Source organism: Agelaius tricolor, unplaced genomic scaffold (genome assembly GCF_023055355.1).
Source record: "Agelaius tricolor isolate 1412-34295 unplaced genomic scaffold, bAgeTri1.0.p SCAF_23, whole genome shotgun sequence".
Taxonomy (NCBI): domain Eukaryota; kingdom Metazoa; phylum Chordata; class Aves; order Passeriformes; family Icteridae; genus Agelaius; species Agelaius tricolor.
This window is the reverse complement of record NW_027269283.1, coordinates 13,349,235-13,371,759: the sequence shown is the minus strand read 5'-3', so window position 1 is coordinate 13,371,759 and position 22,525 is coordinate 13,349,235. Positions and strand designations below refer to the sequence as shown.

The 22,525-nt window shown below is 52.0% G+C and overlaps 1 protein-coding gene across 5 annotated transcripts in view; it reads right to left on the bottom strand.

Annotated features, from left to right (window-relative positions):
- Positions 1 to 22,525, bottom strand: part of KCNB1 (potassium voltage-gated channel subfamily B member 1) — a 107,642-nt gene that overhangs the window by 11,399 nt on the left and 73,718 nt on the right. The window lies entirely within an intron of this gene.

The following is a 22,525-nucleotide window of genomic DNA, read 5'->3' as shown; positions in this document are numbered from 1 at the left end:
TTTAATGAACGGTTACTGCTGTAATTTGGGGTGCTGATGGCTAATTACAGAGATGTGTGTGCAATTCTACTACATAAGCATACAAATAATACACTCTTGTTTAATGACTCATCTCTAATTCACTTCTTGATGGTTGTGAAAAACATGAAAACTTCACCAAGCTTTCTAAGCCATTTTGAGTTTTCTGGAGGAGAGAGGAAGCATATGAGCAAACCAAATTGGACAACACTGAGACAGCCAAGGCAGGGCAGGTCCAGTCACTGGGGGCCTCACCCATCTCAAACTCAAGAGAATAAAATGTAAATCAAGTGTCTCATGGTGAAGTGTGGGGATATTTAGACGTTAATTACTTCTTTGTGGTGGCTTGTTTCAAAAACCATCTCCTGGAGACCAGGCACTGCCCCTGAGAAGCTGAGAGCCTGATTTGCTTTCCTAGAAGGCTCTTTTGGTGGTTTTGCTGTCACTTTGTTTACAACCCACCATTTCTGAAGGTGTTTGGGATATTTGCAATGGTAATTTCAATTAGTTTTGCTTGGCTTTATCTCTGCCCACTATACACAGAAGGGCTTATTTGTCAGCTTAGATGTGTGTACCTGTTGGGTTTTATCTCCTTCACTTTCAGTGTAAATATTAACACTCCATCTTTATGCAGTGAGTGGCATCCAGCAGCAGTAATTGGTGTCAAACCTTCTGCTTCCTTTGATATACCTTCCTGCTTTGAAGATCAAGGCAATGCCAGATGAATATAAATAAATTAACTGGGAGATCTAAGGGTAAAATTTGATTTTGGTTTAGGAGATTTAGCCACAAAGCTAGGCAATAAAAAGAGACAAACATTTATAATTTCTCCCACAAGCTGCAGCAAGATGTCACTTGTGCTCCCAAGACACAGATTTTCCCCCTTACTCATCTGCTGCAACCACATCTTTGGGAATCTTCTCAGGCTAAGAAAAACTTCTAAATATGAGTTCATTGTCCTCAGTTATTCAAGGCACTTTTCAATTGGAAAGCACATAAAATTGAGATGGAGTATCTCCAGCAGGGTTTAGAAGATCCTTCTCCTTCTGTAAGAGATACCTTGTCCTGGTAGCATCTACCATCCACTAAAAGCCACCCACGGAGCAGTTGTGCACAGAAAGCTGGATCCAGCTGCTGCTGTCAGGCTTTAGCACTGTTCAGTTGCACAGGGCTCTGTCCCAAAGTATTTACAGTCTGGGATTTCAGATTATAGAAATCACCATCTGTCTCTCTAATAAGGTTTCCCATCTTGGCTGTACTGAACCTCTAGCTTGGCAGCTCTTGTATTTTCCACTGTCAGTAATGAGAGACAGAAAGCTGGAGGGAAGACAATTACACTCCCAGGGAGGCCTCTAGGGATGTTCTGCATCACAGGCAGCCTTTTCATTCCATTGCTGGCCTTTCCTCCTCCCTTTACTCTTCCAGGTTCACTTCTCTTTAACAAGAAAAGCCAATGGGACCGATTTTGACTTGTGCAGAAACAATCCCTCTGCAGTGCATGAGGCTCCAGCTCTTACAAAACTGGAAATCTTTTTTCCAGTCATGTAAAAAAGCACCGGTGGTCCCTGTTCCAGAGCACTGACCCCAAATCTCGCTGCTTCTCCAGCTGCTCACGGCTGCATGAAATGGAAGGAGGTGTGGGACAGGGTCTCCTCCTGTGGCACTGACCTCCATGGTTCCTTACAGGGCATTAAACACAGCCTTGGGCTCCTGAGAACTTTGGATGGGCAATCAAAGAGCTGAGGCTGAACAGGCTCAGGCACAGCGAGGTCCCTAGAGCTCAGGCTTGGACTGGCAGGAGGGACAGGGATGGGAAAGTGCAGCATCACAGCCTGTTGGATTTTGTGAGTGCTGCTGAAAGGTCCATGTTCCCACTCATGGAACAAGCTGTCCCTGTCCCAGCTCTGGCTCTGGCCTAGCTGGCACACGTGGGCTGTTTATTGGTATCAGGGAAGGCACCTCCAGCATCCCTGCAGGAGCATCCAGAGCTGCTGACTTGGATGTCCTATAAAATGCAGAACTAAAACTGGAAAAGCTTGCAGCCTAAAATTCAGAAGCAGAGGAAAAAATCAGGAGTCACCAATAGCCAAAATGAGTGACACAAGGACACGTTTGTGACACAGGCAGTCCCTGCACCCTGGAGCCACAGCTGTCATGGGTGCTCTCCACTGTGCTCACGCTGGCCCACGAGCTGAGGACAGAGCTCCCACAGCCCAGGCTGGGCAGGCACCCTCAGCAGAGCAGCACAAACCCTCCTGCAGCTGCTCCTGAAGCTGACAGGGTGAGGCTGGGCTTTCCCCACACCGCTTTCAGACCATTCCCACCAACAGCTTGCATGACAGAAGCTCCGCAGTCCCCTTCCTCTTTGCTTCTCTGTATTTACTCTTCATTTCACCTGTAGCAATACACCATAAACTGTGAAAATCCCCTCAGGTACTTTACCAGGTTGCTTGCAGAAGGTATTGGAAGGAGTCCTAATGATGGCCCTGGCTTGTGGTGCAAGGATGGGCAGGATTTCAGGAAAAAACTTCTCCTCCACTAAATTGGCTGTTTCACAAAGGTTTTGGTGGAGCGAATCTCTGGATTGCTGCTATGGTTCCCTTGTGGAAGCTGAATAACCCAAGAACAGGCAGGGCAGGGTTTTGGATGAATTTAAAGCAGTTGCCTCAAAGTGATTAGCATGATTGTACACACACGCTGGTTATTACACATGCAAATGAGACAAGCAGGCTCATTTTGGGAGCAAGTGTAGCCAGTTTGTGCAACTGCTGTTTCCTGAGGCAAGCTGGATGGGCCATGCTGGCAAGCCTTTAATCCCCACCTCCTCAAAATCGCCCCCAAAGCTGGGCAGGCCACCTGCACCCGGCACCTTTCAGGAATAACCACCTGCCCTGGGGCTGGGCCTGCTTGCAGGCTGAGAGATTGCTCCTGTGTGCGGCAGGGCCTGTGCTCCTCCCTGGGCGCTCAGGAGTTTCCATCTCTGTCTGGGCAGGAGCAGTGCGTGTGCCCACCCTGCAGAGAGGGGCAGCAGGGACTGACCCAGCATCGAGCTTTGCTGACATGTATGGCTTGGTTGTTTTCTTTGCACTGCTAAAATCCCTAGCAGAGATAAAGGCATAAGACCGGAGACTTTCAAGGCCATTAAAATTTATGAGAACTGGCTGTCCCAATCCCATAGATGGCTCTAAAATCTCAGGGTAAGCAGATCCGAGATCTCTCTGCTCGTGGCAACATGCCCTATACTTTTTCTGTCTTCATACTCGGTAATGAAGCTGATATAGCAAGGAGAAGGGGTGGTGTGTGGGAGAGAGTAGGAGGGTGTTTGAATATAGATTCGATATTCTTGGAAATACGATGAGGAAATTGTTATGTAATGAAGAAGTTCAATAATGGTTTTGTCTAATGTGCTTTTTTAGCTCCACCAAGGCCTGCAGAATTAACCTGGCATCAGGACCAGGTTTCATTCATATGCTCCATTTACCAAGGGATTTTTCCTGCAGCCCCTCAGCTTTCCCAAGCTGCAATACACTTTGAGTCAGACTGTCCAGCTCCATCCTGCCACGCCCGTGCCAGCCTCTGTCTCCCCAGGCTCTGAGAAACAGAGCACGGTGTATTTTCAGCAATATCCCACGTGCTGCACAGTGCAGAAACAGATGGAGAGTTCCTTAGTCTCCTCCCTACTTGATTCTGCACAGGAATAACATCTCCTGCTCACAGCAGCTATACATGTCTGTGGTATTTATTGACAGGGCCTTGTTTTAGGAAACATGTCTTCACTAGAAAATGCCTAAATATTCATAAACTGAAAGAGTTTGCAGAACACAGTCACTTCTGATCTTCTGATGTCAAGATTCTGACCACTGGGCTTGCAGGATGTCTTTTCTAGAAAATGCTGAAGCTATAATGAAAGGTCACACTTGCTTCTTGCATCATGGCAAGTTGAGGCCAAAGTGGGGGCTATGGCTGCAAGGGAAGTACAGAGAACCTTTAATCCGATTTTTTCATGTGGAAGGATGTTCAGATGTAAGACCTTGAATCGCCAAACCCCTTAAGTCCTGCTGGTTCCTGCTCAGGAGTTTTCCCTGACCTGGCACTTTCCATGTCCCTTTGAGGAGCTGCCCTCTGCTCCAGGAGCTCTGAGCTCTGGAGGGGCCCCGTACACACACTGAGCTCCTGAGTGCCCCTGCACACCCAGCCCAGCTCCCTGAGTGCCCCAGGATACCCAGCCCAGCTCCCTGAGTGCCCCTGCACACACACTGAGCTCCTGAGTGCCCCAGGATACCCAGCCAAGCTCCTGAGTGCCCCTGCACACACACTGAGCTCCTGAGTGCCCCTGCACACCCAGCCAAGCTCCCTGAGTGCCCCAGCACACACACTGAGCTCCTGAGTGCCCCTGCACACACACTGAGCTCCTGAGTGCCCCTGCACACCCAGCCCAGCTCCCTGAGTGCCCCAGGATACCCAGCCCAGCTCCTGAGTGCCCCTGCACACACACTGAGCTCCTGAGTGCCCCAGGATACCCAGCCCAGCTCCTGAGTGCCCCTGCACACACACTGAGCTCCTGAGTGCCCCTGCACACACACTGAGCTCCTGAGTGCCCCTGCACACCCAGCCCAGCTCCCTGAGTGCCCCAGGATACCCAGCCCAGCTCCCTGAGTGCCCCTGCACACACACTGAGCTCCTGAGTGCCCCTGCACACCCAGCCCAGCTCCCTGAGTGCCCCAGGATACCCAGCCCAGCTCCTGAGTGCCCCTGCACACACACTGAGCTCCTGAGTGCCCCAGGATACCCAGCCCAGCTCCTGAGTGCCCCTGCACACACACTGAGCTCCTGAGTGCCCCTGCACACACACTGAGCTCCTGAGTGCCCCTGCACACCCAGCCCAGCTCCTGAGTGCCCCTGCACACACACTGAGCTCCTGAGTGCCCCTGCACACCCAGCCCAGCTCCCTGAGTGCCCCAGCACACACACTGAGCTCCCTGAGGACACACCACCTGTAGGAAGGCAAACCCCTGCACTCCCCTGCAGGTACTCCTGCACAGCATAACCTCCATAAAACCAGAATCAAGACAAAGCCACTTGTGTTTTGCCTTGGAAATATATGAGATCTTAATTTTGACATTTGCCTGGAAAAGCCAAGATTGAATAATGTTTAATTATTTGCTTTCAATTACAGCTGTAATAAGTTTATCTGTTGAGAGAGCAAGTCTCTTTAGTTAAAAGAGGATATTTCTGCTGATCCTATGTCAATGCCAGGGAGCTGCAGCTACAGCTGCTGACTCAGGGGTGGTGGGCAGAGAGTCACCCTCAGGCAGAGCTGGCTGTAAACTCTTTAATACTCTTAAGAACATGTTTAGTTGTCAGAGAGCTATCAAACCCCATCAAATGATAAATGGTGTCAGTCTTCTTTCAGAGCAAAGCCCAGATGTAAATGGTGTGCTGGAGAACAAAATTACAGATGAATGAATGTACTGAAAAGGCAAACTTGAAAAACACACACTGCCTTTAGACATCAGCGCAGTGACAGTTCTCAGGAGAGGATGAGAGTGAAGCATCTGTCCTATTTCTGCTGCTGCAAGCATGGGGGAAGTCAAAAAAGAAAACAAATGAATGGCACACGGAAGCTGAAGGTTCCCGTTTTCCTCCTGGCCTTGCCTTGTGCCCAGGATGATGCAACCCCAGCCAGCAGCACCACTGGGAGACACCCCAGTCCCCCCAGCCCTGGTCAGACCCAAAGCGAGCCCCCCCCTGCAGCCCAGCCCAGCCCAGCCCAGCCCAGCCCAGCCCAGCCCAGCCCAGCCCTGCTGCATCCTCCGGCAGAGCCGGGGCCAACTCCAGATCGGCCCCTTCCAGCCTCTGCTGATCTCCTGCCGCGCCCTGCTCACACCCTGCTCACACCCTGCTCGCACCCTGCTCACACCCTGCTCACACCCTCCCACCCTCTGCCGTGCGCAAGGCTGCTCTTGGAGAGGCTGGGCTGGCAGCGCGGCCCTGCACAGCCTGGCCCTTCCCTGGAGGAGAGCGGCACACGGAGCCGGCTGGAGAACGCCCGCAGGCCCAGGGCATCCTGCCTGCTCTGCACCGCTGTGATCCTGCACCCCTGCAGCTCTGCAGCTCCTGCACCGCTGTGATCCTGCAGCCCCTGCAGCCCCTGCACCGCTGTGATCCTGCACCCCTGCAGCCCCTGCAGCCCCTGCAGCCCCTGCACCGCTGTGATCCTGCAGCCCCTGCAGCCCCTGCACCGCTGTGATCCTGCACCCCTGCAGCCCCTGCAGCTCCTGCACCGCTGTGATCCTGCACCCCTGCAGCCCCTGCACCGCTGTGATCCTGCACCCCTGCAGCTCTGCAGCTCCTGCACCGCTGTGATCCTGCACCCCTGCAGCTCTGCAGCTCCTGCACCGCTGTGATCCTGCAGCCCCTGCAGCCCCTGCACCGCTGTGATCCTGCACCCCTGCAGCCCCTGCAGCCCCTGCAGCCCCTGCACCGCTGTGATCCTGCACCCCTGCAGCCCCTGCAGCCCCTGCACCGCTGTGATCCTGCACCCCTGCAGCCCCTGCACCGTTGTGATCCTGCACCCCTGCAGCCCCTGCAGCTCCTGCACCCCTGTGCTCCTGCACCCCTGCAGCTCTGCAGCTCTGTGATCCTGCACCCCTGCAGCTCCTGCACCGCTGTGATCCTGCAGCCCCTGCAGCCCCTGCACCGCTGTGATCCTGCACCCCTGCAGCTCTGCAGCTCCTGCACAGCTGTGATCCTGCAGCCCTGCAGCCCCTGCAGCTCCTGCACCGCTGTGATCCTGCACCCCTGCAGCTCCTGCACAGCTGTGATCCTGCAGCCCTGCAGCCCCTGCAGCTCCTGCACCGCTGTGATCCTGCACCCCTGCAGCTCTGCAGCTCCTGCACCGCTGTGCTCCTGCACCCCTGCAGCCCTGTGCAGCTCCTGCACCGCTGTGATCCTGCAGCCCCTGCAGCCCCTGCAGCTCCTGCACCGCTGTGATCCTGTAGCCCCTGCAGCTCCTGCACCCCTGTGCTCCTGCAGCCCCTGCAGCTCCTGCACCCCTGTGCTCCTGCAGCTCCACTGGGGCCAGGCGCCCCACCCCTGCACAGACAAAACCTCCCCCTGCCGTGGGCTCCCCTCTCAGGTGCATCTCCCTTTCCCACCACCTGCCTTGCATTCAAGCAGACAGAGGTTTGGACTCAGAAAAAGCAAAAAAAATAAAGCAAAGATATAAAGCAACAAAAAGCCTGCCTTCCACCTCAGCACTGGTGAGTGCTTGAGAGCAGCTCTTGAAGATTCTTTGGGATTCTACCCTGCACCAGGGAGAGACAATGCTCGTGATGCACTCCCACCATGAGAGCAGTCTGCTCAGCCTCAGACACTATTTACAGGGGATGCTGAGCTCCAAGTGTTGGTGTTTGCAGGAGTAGTTGTGGGAGGGTTTTTTTTTAATGGTTAAATTCAATCAGGAATGTGCCAAGATAGCATGAAATCAACTAAATGTAATTAAGCAAAAAACTATTAGCTTGATTGCTAAACCAGTCTTCCTCTCATGAATATGCATGAGAATAATTGATATTAATTCTTTTCAAATCTGAAGCACATTAGTCCTGCATATTATAGTGTAGAGTTTTTTTTAAGACTGAACCAGTTCCACTGCTGCTTTCTCACCAAAAGGCATAATTAGTCTTGCTGCAGGGAGATTTACCGAGTCATTGATACCATCCTGAGTTGCCACATAGAGAGGAAATTAGAACAGAGCTCAAGTGATGTTTTGCCTGCAAAAAACAATGACCTGTTTAACATTTCTTCCAGAAATGTGTTAGGAAAAGTGGCAAATCCATTTACCAGCATCAGCCACACTAATGGCATTGTGAAGAGACAGGGAAGCCTGCAGGAGCAGTAAATCCCTGCGGAGAGAAGGGCAGGGGCAAAACCCTCTCCTGTTGAATGAGTGCCCCTGCACACCAGCAAGGCCCTGTCAGCTGCGTGTCCAGGTGTCCATGTGTCCAGAGTCCAGGTGTCAGGTGTCCATGTGTCCAGAGTCCAGGTGTCAGGTGTCCATGTGTCCAGGTGTCCATGTGTCCAGGTATCCAGGTGTCCAGGTGTCCAGGTGTCCAGGTATCCATGTGTCCAGGTATCCAGGTATCCAGGTGTCCAAGTGTCCATGTGTCCAGGTATCCATGTGTCCAGGTATCCAGGTGTCCAGGTATCCAGGTGTCCAAGTGTCCATGTGTCCAGGTGCCCAGGTATCCATGTGTCCAGGTGTCCAAGTGTCCAGGTATTCAGGTGCCCAGGTGTCCAGGTGTCCATGTGTCCACATGTCCAGGTGTCCACATGTCCAGGTGTCCATGTGTCCAGGTGTCCACATGTCCAGGTGTCAGGTATCCAGGTGTCCATGTGTCCATGTGTCCATGTGTCCAGGTATCCAGGTATCCAGGTATCCAGGTGTCCACATGTCCAGGTGTCAGGTATCCAGGTGTCCATGTGTCCATGTGTCCAGGTATCCAGGTATCCAGGTATCCAGGTGTCCACATGTCCAGGTGTCAGGTATCCAGGTATCCAGGTGTCCAAGTGTCCAGGTATCCAGGTATCCAGGTGTCAGGTATCCAGGTGTCCATGTGTCCAGGTATCCGTGTATCCAGGTGTCCATGTGTCCAGGTGTCAGGTGTCCAGGTGTCCAGGTATCCAGGTGTCAGATGTCCATGTGTCCAGAGTCCAGGTGTCAGGTGTCCAGGTGTCCATGTGTCCAGGTATCCAGGTGTCCAGGTGTCCATGTGTCCAGGTGCCCAGGTATCCAGGTGTCAGGTATCCAGGTATCCAGGTGTCAGGTATCCAGGTGTCAGGTGTCCATGTGTCCAGGTATCCAGGTGTCAGGTGCCCAGGTGTCAGGTGTCCATGTGTCCAGGTATCCAGGTGTCAGGTGCCCAGGTGTCAGGTGTCCATGTGTCCAGGTATCCAGGTGTCAGGTGCCCAGGTGTCAGGTGTCCATGTGTCCAGGTATCCAGGTGTCAGGTGCCCAGGTGTCAGGTGCCCAGGTGTCAGGTATCCAGGTGTCAGGTATCCAGGTATCCAGGTGTCAGGTGCCCAGGTGTCAGGTGTCCATGTGTCCAGGTATCCAGGTGTCAGGTATCCAGGTGTCAGGTATCCAGGTATCCAGGTGTCAGGTATCCAGGTGTCAGGTGTCCATGTGTCCAGGTATCCAGGTGTCAGGTGTCCAGGTGTCCAGGTGTGCCCAGGCTGTTCCCAAGGGGTGCCTTCAGCTCCCTCAGCTGCTGCTGCCCCTGGGCTCCTGCTGCAGCTCCTGGGGGCTCCTCCACTGCGTTTCAGAGAGCATTATTATTTTGTTTTTTAACTGATGCCTGGAATAAGGGCATAAAATTCAGGCTGAGGCATTTCTGCTGCCTCACAGGCTGTCCTTGGGGTGCAGCCTCCGAGCAGGGCTTGCCTGGACACTCAGCCTGATCCAAGAGGAGCTTTGGTGGCACCACTTGCACTGCTGGGAAAACCTCGGGCTCACACAAGGGATTACAGCTGCTACCCTTGCAGTGCCCTGCAAACAAATTGAATATTGACATTCTTCTTTTTTTTTCAAAAGAGACTTATGAAGCTTCTGCAGGTGGTGGGAAACAGACTGGCAGGATCACTCCAAGCTCTCAGCACCTTCCCAGCTCTCAGTTCTTTATTCTGCTAAAACCTTTTGCTTTCTTGTCAGCTTCTCAGCTCTCCACCATGCCCACAGCCCTCCTCCTGTCTGGCAGGCACACCTTGTGTCAGACAAAGGGCTTTGATGCAGAGTCCACCTTCCCAAGTCAGGGTTCCCAAGGCTTTTCTCTAGAGCAGAGCATGGAACCCTCGCTGACAGCTTTGGCACAAAGTGATTGAAGTGTTTTAATCTCAAGCACAGATGGTTCTTCCCTTTATAAGCACCAAACACTGGATTAGATGTCACATATTTAATAAATAGCAACAACTGTATACAAACTGTTTACAAAAGCTGCTAAAAACTAATCCTTGGCAACAAATCACTCATATTAGCATGGGGCCATAGCAAGTGGTAAGTAGAGCCAGTGGACAGCAAATCTGTGTGAACATAAAAGGCAGCTCTACATCAGCAGTTCAATAAGAGAGTTTGATCTTGCCTCACTATGAGAGTTTTGATGCATTCTTGCTATAAATACAGAAGATGAAACAGAACTGTGGAGATGTATACTTGGTTCTTTGTTGGGGTGCCTTTTCTTCTTCCTTCTTTTTTTTCTTTTCTTTTTTGTTTGTTTATTGTTGTGTTGCTTTTGAGTTTTTTTTAAATTCAATTTGAGCTCAGAAAATGTTCAAATTCTTTGAAGTGTTCTCTGGCAGTCTGGGAATATTCACTCCATGCTTGCCGACTTCTGGACATGGACAACAAAGCCCAGGGGATAAACAACCACCAGCTTGGGCAGCCCTTGGCTCTCCCACCAAAAGCTTTGCCAGCCTTTCCTGCATCCCAACAGCCCCCACAGCCCAGGCACACAGCACCTGCCTCTCCCAGAGCAGCCCCTGCTGCTCTCATCCCCCTGAAAAATGCATTTACAGAAGGAAAAGAAACATAAAGCCCCACTGGCCATTGTGAGAGGGAGCAGAGCTGGGGTTTGTTTGGATCCTTGAAGGGGTTGGGCTGTTTGACTTTTAGTGGTTGGCTTACTGATATTTTGCACTTTCCCTAATAAAAGTCACCTGAAACTGTTTGGAAAATGCAGGTGTGCTGCCTTCTGGTGAAGGGTTATTGCAGAGAGGGGAGGGGAGGAGAAGGGTTTCCTCTGAGTGGCAGCTGAACAGTGCCAGGTGGTGTATCTGATTTTAATCCAAGTGGGGAATAGCAAAGAGCAGCAGAAGATTACGGGAAATTGTACACCTCACTGGATTTTAGTGCATTTTTCAGTTACTTTTTTTTTTTTTTTTTTTTAATTCAGGGTTTCTGTGTTAATAGAGGACGGTGCCACACTGTACACTGGGTGGCAGAAATTAATATTGTTATGAATGTACTTCTCTGAAGGGCTGAGCCCTCCTGAGCCCTCAGTTTGAGCTGATTGGACTGGCTCATTATCATAGCAGCAGATATTGGAACAGCAAAGCTGAACCTCACTTGAACTTGCAGGCAGGACCCAGCATCTCTCACTGGCAGCACTTGTGACAGTCACCTGCTGAGGGACTGGGCTGGAAAGGAGGCACAGGGTGAGCCCAGCACAGGCAGAAACCCACTGCAGGGGGAAAACAAGTCCAGGCCAAACTGGGAGCCATTTAAAGAAGGCAAAATAATAAGGGAAAAACCACTCAGCATGCCAGGGAAAGAAGTTTATAAGAATTATCAAGGGATCTAGGAATAACCTTTGCAGGGCTGCAGTCTGGCAGGGACATGAATGAGCATCCCTGGCAGCTGAGGGCTCTCTCTCCATGTGTTACATGGAATGAGGAATGAGCTGGCAATTCCCACGGCGTCCTGAGCGGCCAGACTGCTCAGAGCAGCTCATATTGGCCAATTGTTTTCCTTTATTTCCTGGAAAGAAACAGGAGTCCTGAGGGCAGTGGCAGAGGGGCCATGTGTCCCAATTAACCTGCTGCAGGTGGTGTCAGCCTGCTCTCTGCTGCATGCCCCTGCCCCTCGGGGCTCAGAGCGTGGCTGTTCCCATGGCCACTCTCCCCTGGGAAAGAAAGAGGAAGGAGAAAATGTGCTGCTTTCTATTTATTTCTATTTCTATTTATGAATGTCCTGCCTTTCCTGCAGCCAGGCAGAAGGGTCTGACTTCTTTCCACTCTCTCTCTCTTTCCCATTTCTCTGTCAATTGATTGCTCACTGCCAGAGGGCATTATTGGCTTCAAAAGCTTCATTTTCTACTTCCTAAGCTGCTCATCTTCTCCTGGCTCATTGCTGTTACTGGAGGTCAGATCCAAGACCCAGAGTCTTTAGGCTGTTTTGGATTTGACCTTGAGAGCTTCTTTTGCTCGCCCCACCACATGAAACAATCCTTTGATCATTGTAGGCATGTACTTAAAAAAACAAAATCCAGTGGGCAGAGATTATTTAATTATTTCAGTGGTGGGTGGAAATAAGCTGGAACCAAACCACCCCCAGCCAGGGTTACAGAACAGCACTGCCTGGGGCACCCCTGCTCTGGGGTGCTGGGGCCTGTGGCACACACCAAAAACTTGCTTCAGTTCCGTAACTGAGCAGCCACTGTGCTCTGTCCCAGCTTTTCCTGTGCTTACATTCAAGGGTTGCAAGATGCAGTTGTGCAAATTACATGAAAATTACAGCCTGTTCCTGAAGTATTTCCACCCAGAAATTCCTAAACTGTAACTTTCAGCAGTGGCCACTGAAAGCACAAGGCAAAAAAAGATGGGAGTAGTGAATCCTGAACTTCTGTGCCATGCTGGCCAACCTCATCTGGCCTGGCTGGGGAACCACAGAAAAGATGGTGGCAAAAATGCAGTGGTAATAATGCCTTACAGAAAACATTTTTCTTAATTAGGTGCTTATATACTGTTCCCTGCAGTACCCTAGAGAATTAGCTTGCTTTGCAAAGTCTCACGAGATTCAAATCTTTGACGTGAGGTTTCTTCTATGCTCTGGGCAAAAGCAGCTCTATCAGACTATTGAGTAGGGCTGGCTTTGTGCAGGAAGGGACTCTTAGATCAGCATTCCCAGGAGCAGACCCTGCTCCTGCAGCAGCAGGCTGGGGTGAGTAAGCCAGATATGGAGCTGCTGCTCCAGCAGCTAAGCTGGACTGGCTCTGGGCAAGCTGGATGTCAAACCAGACACACTGGGGCATTCTGGCTGGCATCCTGCTTCTGGAGGTGTGAAGAGGTACTTGGCTGTGCTAGAGCTGCCACGTGTGAGAGGTGATACTGTTGGATAACAAAGAAAAACCCCACACACACTTTGTCAGCAGGGCAGGAGGGGAGGGATGGGTCCTGTTTAGAGATGTCTTAATCCAATCCATCCCCTTCTACACCTCTAGGTTTTGCTCCAAAATCCAGTTAAACCACAAACCTAAGGATCCCAGTTACCAAAGAAACGAGTAATGAAGATACAAAGGAAGAAAATTAGTGGCAAAGCTGTGCTCCTGGATTGTTTCAGTTCTCCATAGGAGAGCACTGAGTTCCTGACAATTTACCTTTCAAATCTCTCAAATAAAACAACTCTTGAAAATTGCCAAAACACTATTAACACAAACAGCAACAAACAGCAGGGTGGCTTTGTCAGGTGACAGCTGAGGCTGCTCTCCCCAGCTGCCAAGAGCAGCTGAGGCCACGCTGGGTGGGTTTGGCTCCACGTGCAGGGGGCACAGTGTGGGACCCTCCCTGTGCCTCTGCACCCCCAGCAGTGGGAGCCCATCAGTCCCCCTCAGACCCGGGGTGTGCTGCTGCTGCAGCCTGAGCAGAACTCACTCAAACAGCATTTTCAAAGTCTGCAGTACAGGGTGTAATGGGTGTCCTCTCAGTGCCAACTTCTGCGAAACCTCCCCTCTCTGCAACAAAATTAATTCCCAAAGAAATGAGCTCAAACCTAGTGTGGCACCATGCTCAGTCCCTGTGAAAGGGAGCCTGGGAGAAGGGCCCTGGAGTGCACCTTGCAGGACTCACCCTTCTCTTCCAAGACTTCTCCCTGCAGGTTTGGATGCTCAGCAGAATCCCACTTGGATCTTGTATCCCCTTCCAAACTTGCTGTTTGCAGAAAACAATTGCAGCCAATTTCCTTTTATGTGAATATGGTGGAAGATGTAAAAGAAGTGGGAAATTTTGAGGGGATTGGACAGTTTCTCACACAAAAACATAAGTGTTTTTGTTAAAAAAAAATTACTTTGAAGAAAAAAGGAACAATCACCAAGTCTCTGTATTTGCAGCACAGTGACTGTGATGCCTAAAGATTTTTTAGCTTTTTATGTATTTTTCATATATTTGTAGCCTTGTAGATTTTTAATTTATAGTTGTCTGGTTTCTAGTAATTTTCCTGACTTTTCTCACAATAAACTAACCCTGACTAACACATTCTTTAAAATCTGTTTATTCTTATTCTTAAGAAGATAGTTTCTAACAATCTTGTTTTTCACCAGAACTTAAAAGACATAAAAAGCACCGGGGAAAAGAAACCCCTGGACCAACTCCAAGGGGCTGACCCAAGGGTGGGTCACTGGGTCAGCTGATCTGCTATTGGATGTACCTGCTAGATAAACTAATAATTAACCTTATAAAAATTGTAGAAATCCTTTCTCATGTGTGCACAGAGCCATATTTGTGCACCTGAAAGCTTTCATTAAAGAGCTGCTTTTTGTATTATCACTTTTAATACTATTTGGAAAGTTTTGTGTTTTTATTCCAGGCAACAGCTGCTGCTTTGAAATCAGGCTCTGGCAGATGTTATTTTGGGGTATTTAAGCCAGGCTCTTGCTGTCACCATCTCAATGTTCTTGGCTTTGTTACTGTTTCTCTGTGTTATTATTCTGAAGAAAATAACTCTGTTTGTGTTCTTTTTCTGGCAGGGAAGGGCCGTGCCAGCCTCAAGTGGACTCCAGGTGGCGGCGGCTCGGTGCTGAGTCCCTTCCTCCTGCCCAGGCAGGTGGTGTCACCGGGACTTCCCTGGCCTGCCACTGGGGTTTGTGCCTCTGCTGCTGCCTCGGGGACCTCCTGAGCTGAGCTGCAGTCCTGTGGCTGAGCCCTGCCCCAAGGGCTGCCCTGCCTGGGCGTGAGGCTGGGCCAGGTGAAAGGGCTGGGGAGGGAGGCTGGGGCAGGGGAAAGGGCTGGGGAGTGAGGCTGGCATGATGCTGGGTGTGATGCTGGGGCAGGTGAAAGGGCTGGGGAGTGAGGCTGGGGCAGGTGAAAGGGCTGGGGAGTGAGGCTGGCATGATGCTGGGCGTGATGCTGGGGCAGGTGAAAGGGCTGCACTGAGTGTGCACAGCCCAGCTGGCCGTGCCCTACCCTGTCCCCACCTTCAGCAGGGTCTGTGGCACAAGATCTGGAGTTCACAGAAAAGCCCAGTCCCTGTTACACACCCAAAGCTGAACTCCTGCCCCAGGGTTGCTGTGAGCCCATCCCGGGCACTGCTGCACAGGGCTGGTGCCAGCACACCTGGCTGTCCTGAGCAAGGCCATGAACCCACCTGGCTTCACCAACCTGTGCTGAATCCACCTGGTGGCAGCCTGGCAGGGAGCCAGGCCCATCTCCTGCCCTGCCTTCGAGGGGTTATTGGTCCCCTGCTGCTCCAGTAAAGGTTGGAGCTGTGACAGTCCCTTGCTGTCCTTAACTGTCCCCAGAAAACCTCCCATCCACGAGGTATCCAGGTAAAGGCCAGCCAAGGCTTCAATGCCTATATTTAAAAGGGTGACCCCAGTCTGGGAAGCATTTTTGGGGGCCAATCTGTAATTTGAAGCAGTTTAAACATATTTTAAAGTAATCCTGTAAACATATTTTAAAGTAATCCTGTAAAACACTGTGATGCCAAGCAAGAGCTCTGGGTTAAATGACACCTGCACAAAACTCCCGGCGTGCAGAGGCAGCTGTGGAGCTCTGAGCGCGGCAGCCCCGCCGGGCGGCACCGCAGCAGGGCAATCCAGCCCCGGCAAAGCCGCGCCCCGAGCCGCGCCCGCCCTGCCCCGCACGGGCCACGAGCCCGGACTCGTTTTCCCAGGGAACAGCCTCACAGGAGCCAGCTGTGGCTGCTTGCAGCGGGAGGTTTCTGGGCTGCTCCGAAAAATAAACACAGAAACTCTGCACAATGTTTCTTGACACAAAGCCACAGCTCTGCTGTTGCTTGTGACAGTGCCACCATAAAATATATGTTCCTTGTGCTCTCCATTCTGATAGCCCAGCTTGAGGCTTAAAAGTTTACTTATTCCCCCTTTCTCAGCCCTCTACCATCATCCCCTATGGAGCCAGGAGTATAAAAACACTAAGCCTCATTGCTAATGGCCTAAGTAAACGATTTAATCAGTGATGTAAAAGGAGTGATGAGCCTGTAGGATGGAAAAAATACCAGATAGACAGTAAGACTAATGAGGTAATGTGTAAATCCAGGCATTTTCTAACAGATGGGAAATGGCAGAGTTGACATGTATATTATTAAAAAGGACATAAAAACATAGACCAAACAATAGTCCGGGTTGGCCATAGCTTGATTTACGCAGTGGAAACATTTTTTCTTCCGAAGGCAAAGGCAAGAGACGTAGAAGGCTTTGCTTGGTAGTGGAGTCAGAGCATTGTGAGTGGAGATGCAATGCCTGTATCCAAACACAGCTGGGAGCTCTGCCAGAGCTGAAGATTTCCTGGGCTCAGCCAGAGAAACCAGCATCACTGTCCCCACGGGAAAGGGGAGCCGGACACCCTGAGACAGCTCGGGGACAGCTTGGGGACAGCTCAGAGGAACAGCTTGGGGACAGCTCAGGGACAGCTCAGAGGAGCAGCTCAGAGGAGCAGCTCGGGGCCAGCTCGGGGCCAGCTCGGTGTGGCGCGGGTGCCGGCAGGGCTGGGGAGGAGAGGAGAGCTCAGGGACGGGAGCACGGCTCACTTTGGGATGGCTGATGAGGCGAGTCTGTATTTTTGCCTGCCTGCTTTTACTGGAGAACCCCTTGGAAATTCCTGGTGGTGAAATGCAGAAAACCATAAAGCAAAAACCCTGAGTCATCTGTCTCAAACTGTCATAGCAGCTTCCCCTGTCAATCCACATGACCCACTCAATTCTCATCCATTTTCTCCATTTTGGGGGAGTTGTGAAAAATAACTACAACCATTCCAAGTGATTGGTTATAACATATGCTCAAGTGCATATGCAGTGATTTGGCCAAATTCTCCTAAGGCTGTACCACATCTTAGGCTTTATATAATCCAGACAAGAGCACCAGACACAATCAGGGGACCTGGTCTGCCCTCAGTGCTGCGGTGCCCCGGGCAGACAGGCCCCAGCTCAGTGCTCTGCAGCAGCTCAGACAGGGGAAAAAATAATATAAAAAAAGAACGTAGTTACTAATGTCATTTTCCATTGAGATAGTGCATGAAATCAATCTATCATGCTAAATCTACAAGTTCCAAACTGTATACATAAGGTATATTAAGGGATTTGGAAAGATTAAGACTAGCTCCTACCCGTCTGTGTGTGTATAAGCACCGATTGTTTTATCTGTGAATTACCTGCTGCTGCAGAAAAGGAAGGGATAAGGAAGGCAACCTCGTCAGGAGCATGCTTGCTCAGAGCTGAGCTCTGCCCCTGCTCCTGGGGAGACGTGAAACAACCCCTGAGCAGTGCCAGGAGCCCGAGAGGAGCCGAGTGCGGGGCTGGGCTGCCCGAGCCTGGCTCCCTGCCTAGCCACTGGTGTCCCTGCTAACCAAGGTGCTCCCGACATCTGGAACAGCTGCCTCCAAAAATCACTGACCACTAACATGTTAAAAATACAGCATTGATAAAACCCAGCATCCAAATGCCGCAGTGGCTGGGGCCAGCTCAGAGCGGGAGGGGATCCCAGCATGGCCTTTGAGGCAGAAATTCCCTATGGAGCACCTGGGACAGGCTGAGCAGGGCTCAGGACTCGGTGCTGCAGGTGCTGGCTGTGGCTGTCAGTGGCAAGCCCCAGTGTGACAGAACATGTGCTGTCCCTCAGGGCTCACCTGGGCTGGCTGGGGCTCAGGACACCCTTCCCAGCACTCACAGCCTGCGTAACTGCAGGTTATAAAAAGCATCCTCTGAAACGATTTTCCTACTGGGTAAAGGCCCAGGACTTCCTGGCTTAGGCAGCTGTATATAGCAGCAGTAATCCTATTATGCTTATCCTAAACTGTCCTCCACCGAGCAGTGGAGTGAACTTTACAGAACACTAGGAGCCTAATTAAGCCTCCAAGCCCGCTGTGAGCAGCTCAGTTCTGCCTCTGTGCAGCCGCAGGGTCAGTTATGATAGAAAACACAAACACCTGTCCCACACACCCTGGCTGTCCCCTGGCTTCAGTCAGCTGGCTCGAGTAAAGGCACCGAGTTCTCTGCAGGAAGAGCTGTCCTGCTAATTCTTTATGACAGAGCCCAAGCCCATGCCCACATACCTGTGGCAGTAACTCTGCCCTGCATTGGCTGTGCCCAGGCCGAAGGCTGCTCTCACACTCCTGCACTTTTGTTGCATGGCTGTGAGGATAAAGAAACCTGGTGCTGATCAGAGGGGCTGTGAGCCTGGCCCTTCTGGAGAGGCTGTGTAAAGCAGCAGCATTACACCTACAGCCAGTACTGACAGCTGGGGTGCAGCAGCCCTGGAGCCTGAACAGCTGCCCCAGGCTGTGCCACGGTGTCAAGACAGCCTGGAATGGCATAGCTGCTTCATTCCAGCTGCATGAGGCTGGATGACAACTGCCATGTTTCTCCCAAAAGCTTTTCACACCTGACAGTCTTTGAATGCCTCCAGAAAAAGCTGAATATCACGGAGCTTTCCTGGGCAGAAACCAAAGGGATGATTTCTGGAAATCAAGGAGAGAGCAGCTGCAGCTGGAGAGGGCTAAATGGATGATTACCCTGAAATCCTAACATTGCTAACTAATGTCTTAAACACTGCTTTAAAAACCCCAACACAGCTCTCAACCCTGCACACAGCACATGTCTCCCTGCAGTGTCACTCTGTGTGATGCAGGCCCAGGCCTGGACAGGACCAGCCCTGACCCGAGGATGTCACAGCACATTTGCAGCACAGCATGAGGTGCTGGCATCACCCTGTGCATGGCCAGCATGGCTTAACTGCTAACCACCACTAAACATGGATTTCTGCGACTTTTTCAGAGCTTCCTTGTGCCTTTTCTTAATGGAGGGCACATCTGATGTGTAGCTCTAGAAATTAATATCTTCAAATGCTTGCTTTTTTGGTGTAACAGACTGAGACAGGCTAAATATTTGTGCTCTTGTCTTGGCTGGCTGGTAACCCAGATACTATTAGTGCAGCACAACTGGGTCACGAGAATTAATATTAGCATCTGCATTAGCTGCTTTATTTACAGCACTGTAGCTGTCAGGAGTTGTGGTGGCTTAAAAGGAACATGGTTTATTCACGCTGACACCAGCAGTGGAATAGCTGGGCAAAGGCTGGCTGGCTCCTTGGGACCAGGCTGGGCCCGTGGCAAGCACAGAGCCACGCTGGCAAATGCCCTGTGGGCAGTCTGGGGTGAGGGGACAGCCCGTGCCAGCTCCCAGCAAAAGCCTTGGCTGGCAGCACAGCCCAGCACAGCCCAGCACAGCCACTGCTCCTCTGTACTTCCCACTCCAGAGAGAGTTTCTGGAAGAGCACAGGATGGAAGGACCCTTGGGTTATGGTTAAGTTATAAAAACTCTGATCACTGTTGCAATATAATTAAGGAATTAATTAAGTTCCCAGCTTAGTAATTATGGAAGCTGCAGCCCCATGAAGAGGCAGCACAGGTTCCTGTGGGGTGGGCAGTGGTCAGTGGGTGGGAGGACCCCACAGGACCTGCTTGGAGCAGAGGGAGGGCTCAGGGGGGACTCTGAGTGCAGTCAGGCTGGCAGGGCCCTGGCACACACACAGCCTGGTAGGACCCTGGGCACACACACACAGCCTGGCAGGGCTTTGGGCACACACACACAGGCTGGCAGGGCCCTGGCACACACACAGCCTGGTAGGACCCTGGGCACACACACAGCCTGGCAGGGCCCTGGGCACACACACACAGCCTGGTAGGGCCCTGGGCACACACACACAGCCTGGCAGGGCCTTGGGCACACACACAGCCTTGTAGGACCCTGGGCACACACACAGCCTGGCAGGGCCCTGGGCACACACACACACAGCCTGGCAGGGGCCTGGGCACACACACAGCCTGGTAGGACCCTGGGCACACACACAGCCTGGCAGGGCCCTGGGCACACACACACAGCCTGGCAGGGCCCTGGCACACACACAGCCTGGCAGGGCTCTGGGCACACACACAGCCTGGCAGGGCCCTGGGCACACACACAGCCTGGCAGAGCCCTGGGCACACAGCCTAATAGGGCCCTGGGCACACACACAGCCTGGCAGGGCCCTGGCACACACACACAGCCTGGCAGGGCTCTGGGCACACACACACAGCCTGGCAGAGCCCTGAGCACACACACAGCCTGGCAGAGCCCTGGGCACACAGCCTAACAGGGCTCTGGGCACACCCACAGCCTGGCAGGGCCCTGGGCACACACACAGCCTGGCAGGGCCCTGGGCACACACACAGCCTGGCAGGGGCCTGGGCACACACACACACAGCCTGGCAGGGCTTTGGGCACACACACACAGCCTGGCAGGGCCCTGGGCACACACACAGCCTGGCAGGGGCCTGGGCACACACACACAGCCTGGCAGGGCTCTGGGCACACACACACAGCCTGGCAGGGCTTTGGGCACACACACACAGCCTGGCAGGGCTCTGGGCACACACACAGCCTGGCAGGGCCCTGGCACACACACACAGCCTGGCAGGGGCCTGGGCACACACACACAGCCTGGCAGGGCTTTGGGCACACACACACAGCCTGGCAGGGCCCTGGGCACACACACAGCCTGGCAGGGCCCTGGGCACACACACACAGCCTGGTAGGACCCTGGGCACACACACAGCCTGGCAGGGCCCTGGGCACACACACACACAGCCTGGCAGGGCCCTGGCACACAGCCTGGCAGGGCCCTGGGCACACACACACAGCCTGGCAGGGCCCTGGCACACACACACAGCCTGGCAGGGCTCTGGGCACACACACAGCCTAACAGGGCTCTGGGCACACACACAGCCTGGTAGGACCCTGGGCACACAGCCTGGCAGCACCTGCACCAGGAATGCAGCTGCCTGCCTGCTGGACAGTCCAGGGGTCCCTGCACTAACCAAAGCATCCTCCACGTGTGAAATCCTCACATGCCTCTTATATTCCTGTCTCAGTTGCTGCTTGGATAAATTCTTAAGCCATTATACCACATCAAAGGCATCTATTTTTTAAAATGAGGAATCTGGCGGTCCCAGAGCCAGAGGTATTGTTCTCTGTTGGATTTGGATACATCAGATGCTGAGTTTCTTTTTTCCTTCAAGATGCACAATTAGCCATCTGGAAGCTTCATCAACACACCAAAACAGCAGCTATAATTGTGCTTATTAAATGAGAGTCTAAATCTGTCCCAGAGAAAGCAAAACTCTCCCTAGCACATGAACCCATGGCAAGTGTGACCTCCCATAACCAGCAGTAACTGGTGAGAAGAGAACTGGGCCTGAAGCATCAAATTCAGGGTGAGAGGGACCAGCCCTCTGCCCTCAGCCTTGCCAGCTGCTGTCTGTGGCACAGACCCACCTCCAGCCTGAGCACAAACATTCCCAAACTGCAAAATCCAGCAAAACCCAGGGACCTCCTCAGTGTATTTTACATGGCAAGGTAATGCAGGTCCTTGGAATTCTATGGGCCTGCTTAGGCTGGGGATGAGCAGAGAGAGGTGGGAGCAATAGGAAATTCCCCCAGCAGGTGACTTTGTCCTCAGGAGCACCACAGGGGCAGCACAGCAGGGTCTGCACCTGGCTTGGCAAACACCCAGTGCCAACCATGCCCTGCCTGTTCCACCACCTCATCCCTGCTCATTCTGCAAACCTAAAAACCCCTCGATCCTAAAGATCCCATTGTGCACATCCAGCGGCAGAAATTCGTCCCTGGAGGTTCTGATCATGTGTGGTAGTGGGCAATAGCTATTTGCATATAATCAAGTGTGATTAACCTTGAGAATACATTACTGCCACCTCAACTCTCCAGAAACCCCACCCTAGCCCCCCCAAATCCTGCTCACAGCAAACTGAATTTCCTTGACCAAGAAGGGTTTCCAGAGAACAGGGTGATGCTTCACTGCACCCCCTCCCACCAGCACTTGCAAATCCCACCTCAGGATTACACACAATTCCTCCCAGCAGTAAATGCTCCAGGAGTACAATGCAGAAGTATTTGGAATACTTGAAAATACAAACAAATGCTGCTCCTGGATCTGAAGAATGAGTTGCAGCTGTTTTGTTGCTCTCTGCACTGCTGTTGTGGGGCCAAGAGCTTGGTGCAGGGGCTGCTCTCCTCATGCAGAGGTTCATGGGAAGGAAATGCAAGGAGAACAGACAATAGATGAAGAATTGGTAGGGAAAAAAAAGAGTTGCTTTGACTGGTTATTTCTCACAGAGAGCTCTGAGCTTCTGCTGGCTTTAGTTTTGCTAACTGTACTTTTAAATTTTGGCAAGGATGCCTGGAGCCCAGGAAAGGAATGCACTGTATATATAATTATAAATCAAAATATAATATAATATAATACAATAAGTAAAATGAGCACTGAAAAAAACCACTCACTAGCTGCATATGACATCTACCTAATTGTTCCAGGCTGTGAGTCACCACTTGAATTAAAGAGGTGCAGCAGTGTGGTGGAGGGCCAGCCCTGCTCAGGAAGTCGGGCTCTGGCTCCCGTGGCATCCACCTCGTGTGGAAGTGAAATCCAAACCCAGCTCAGCGTCCCCCAGG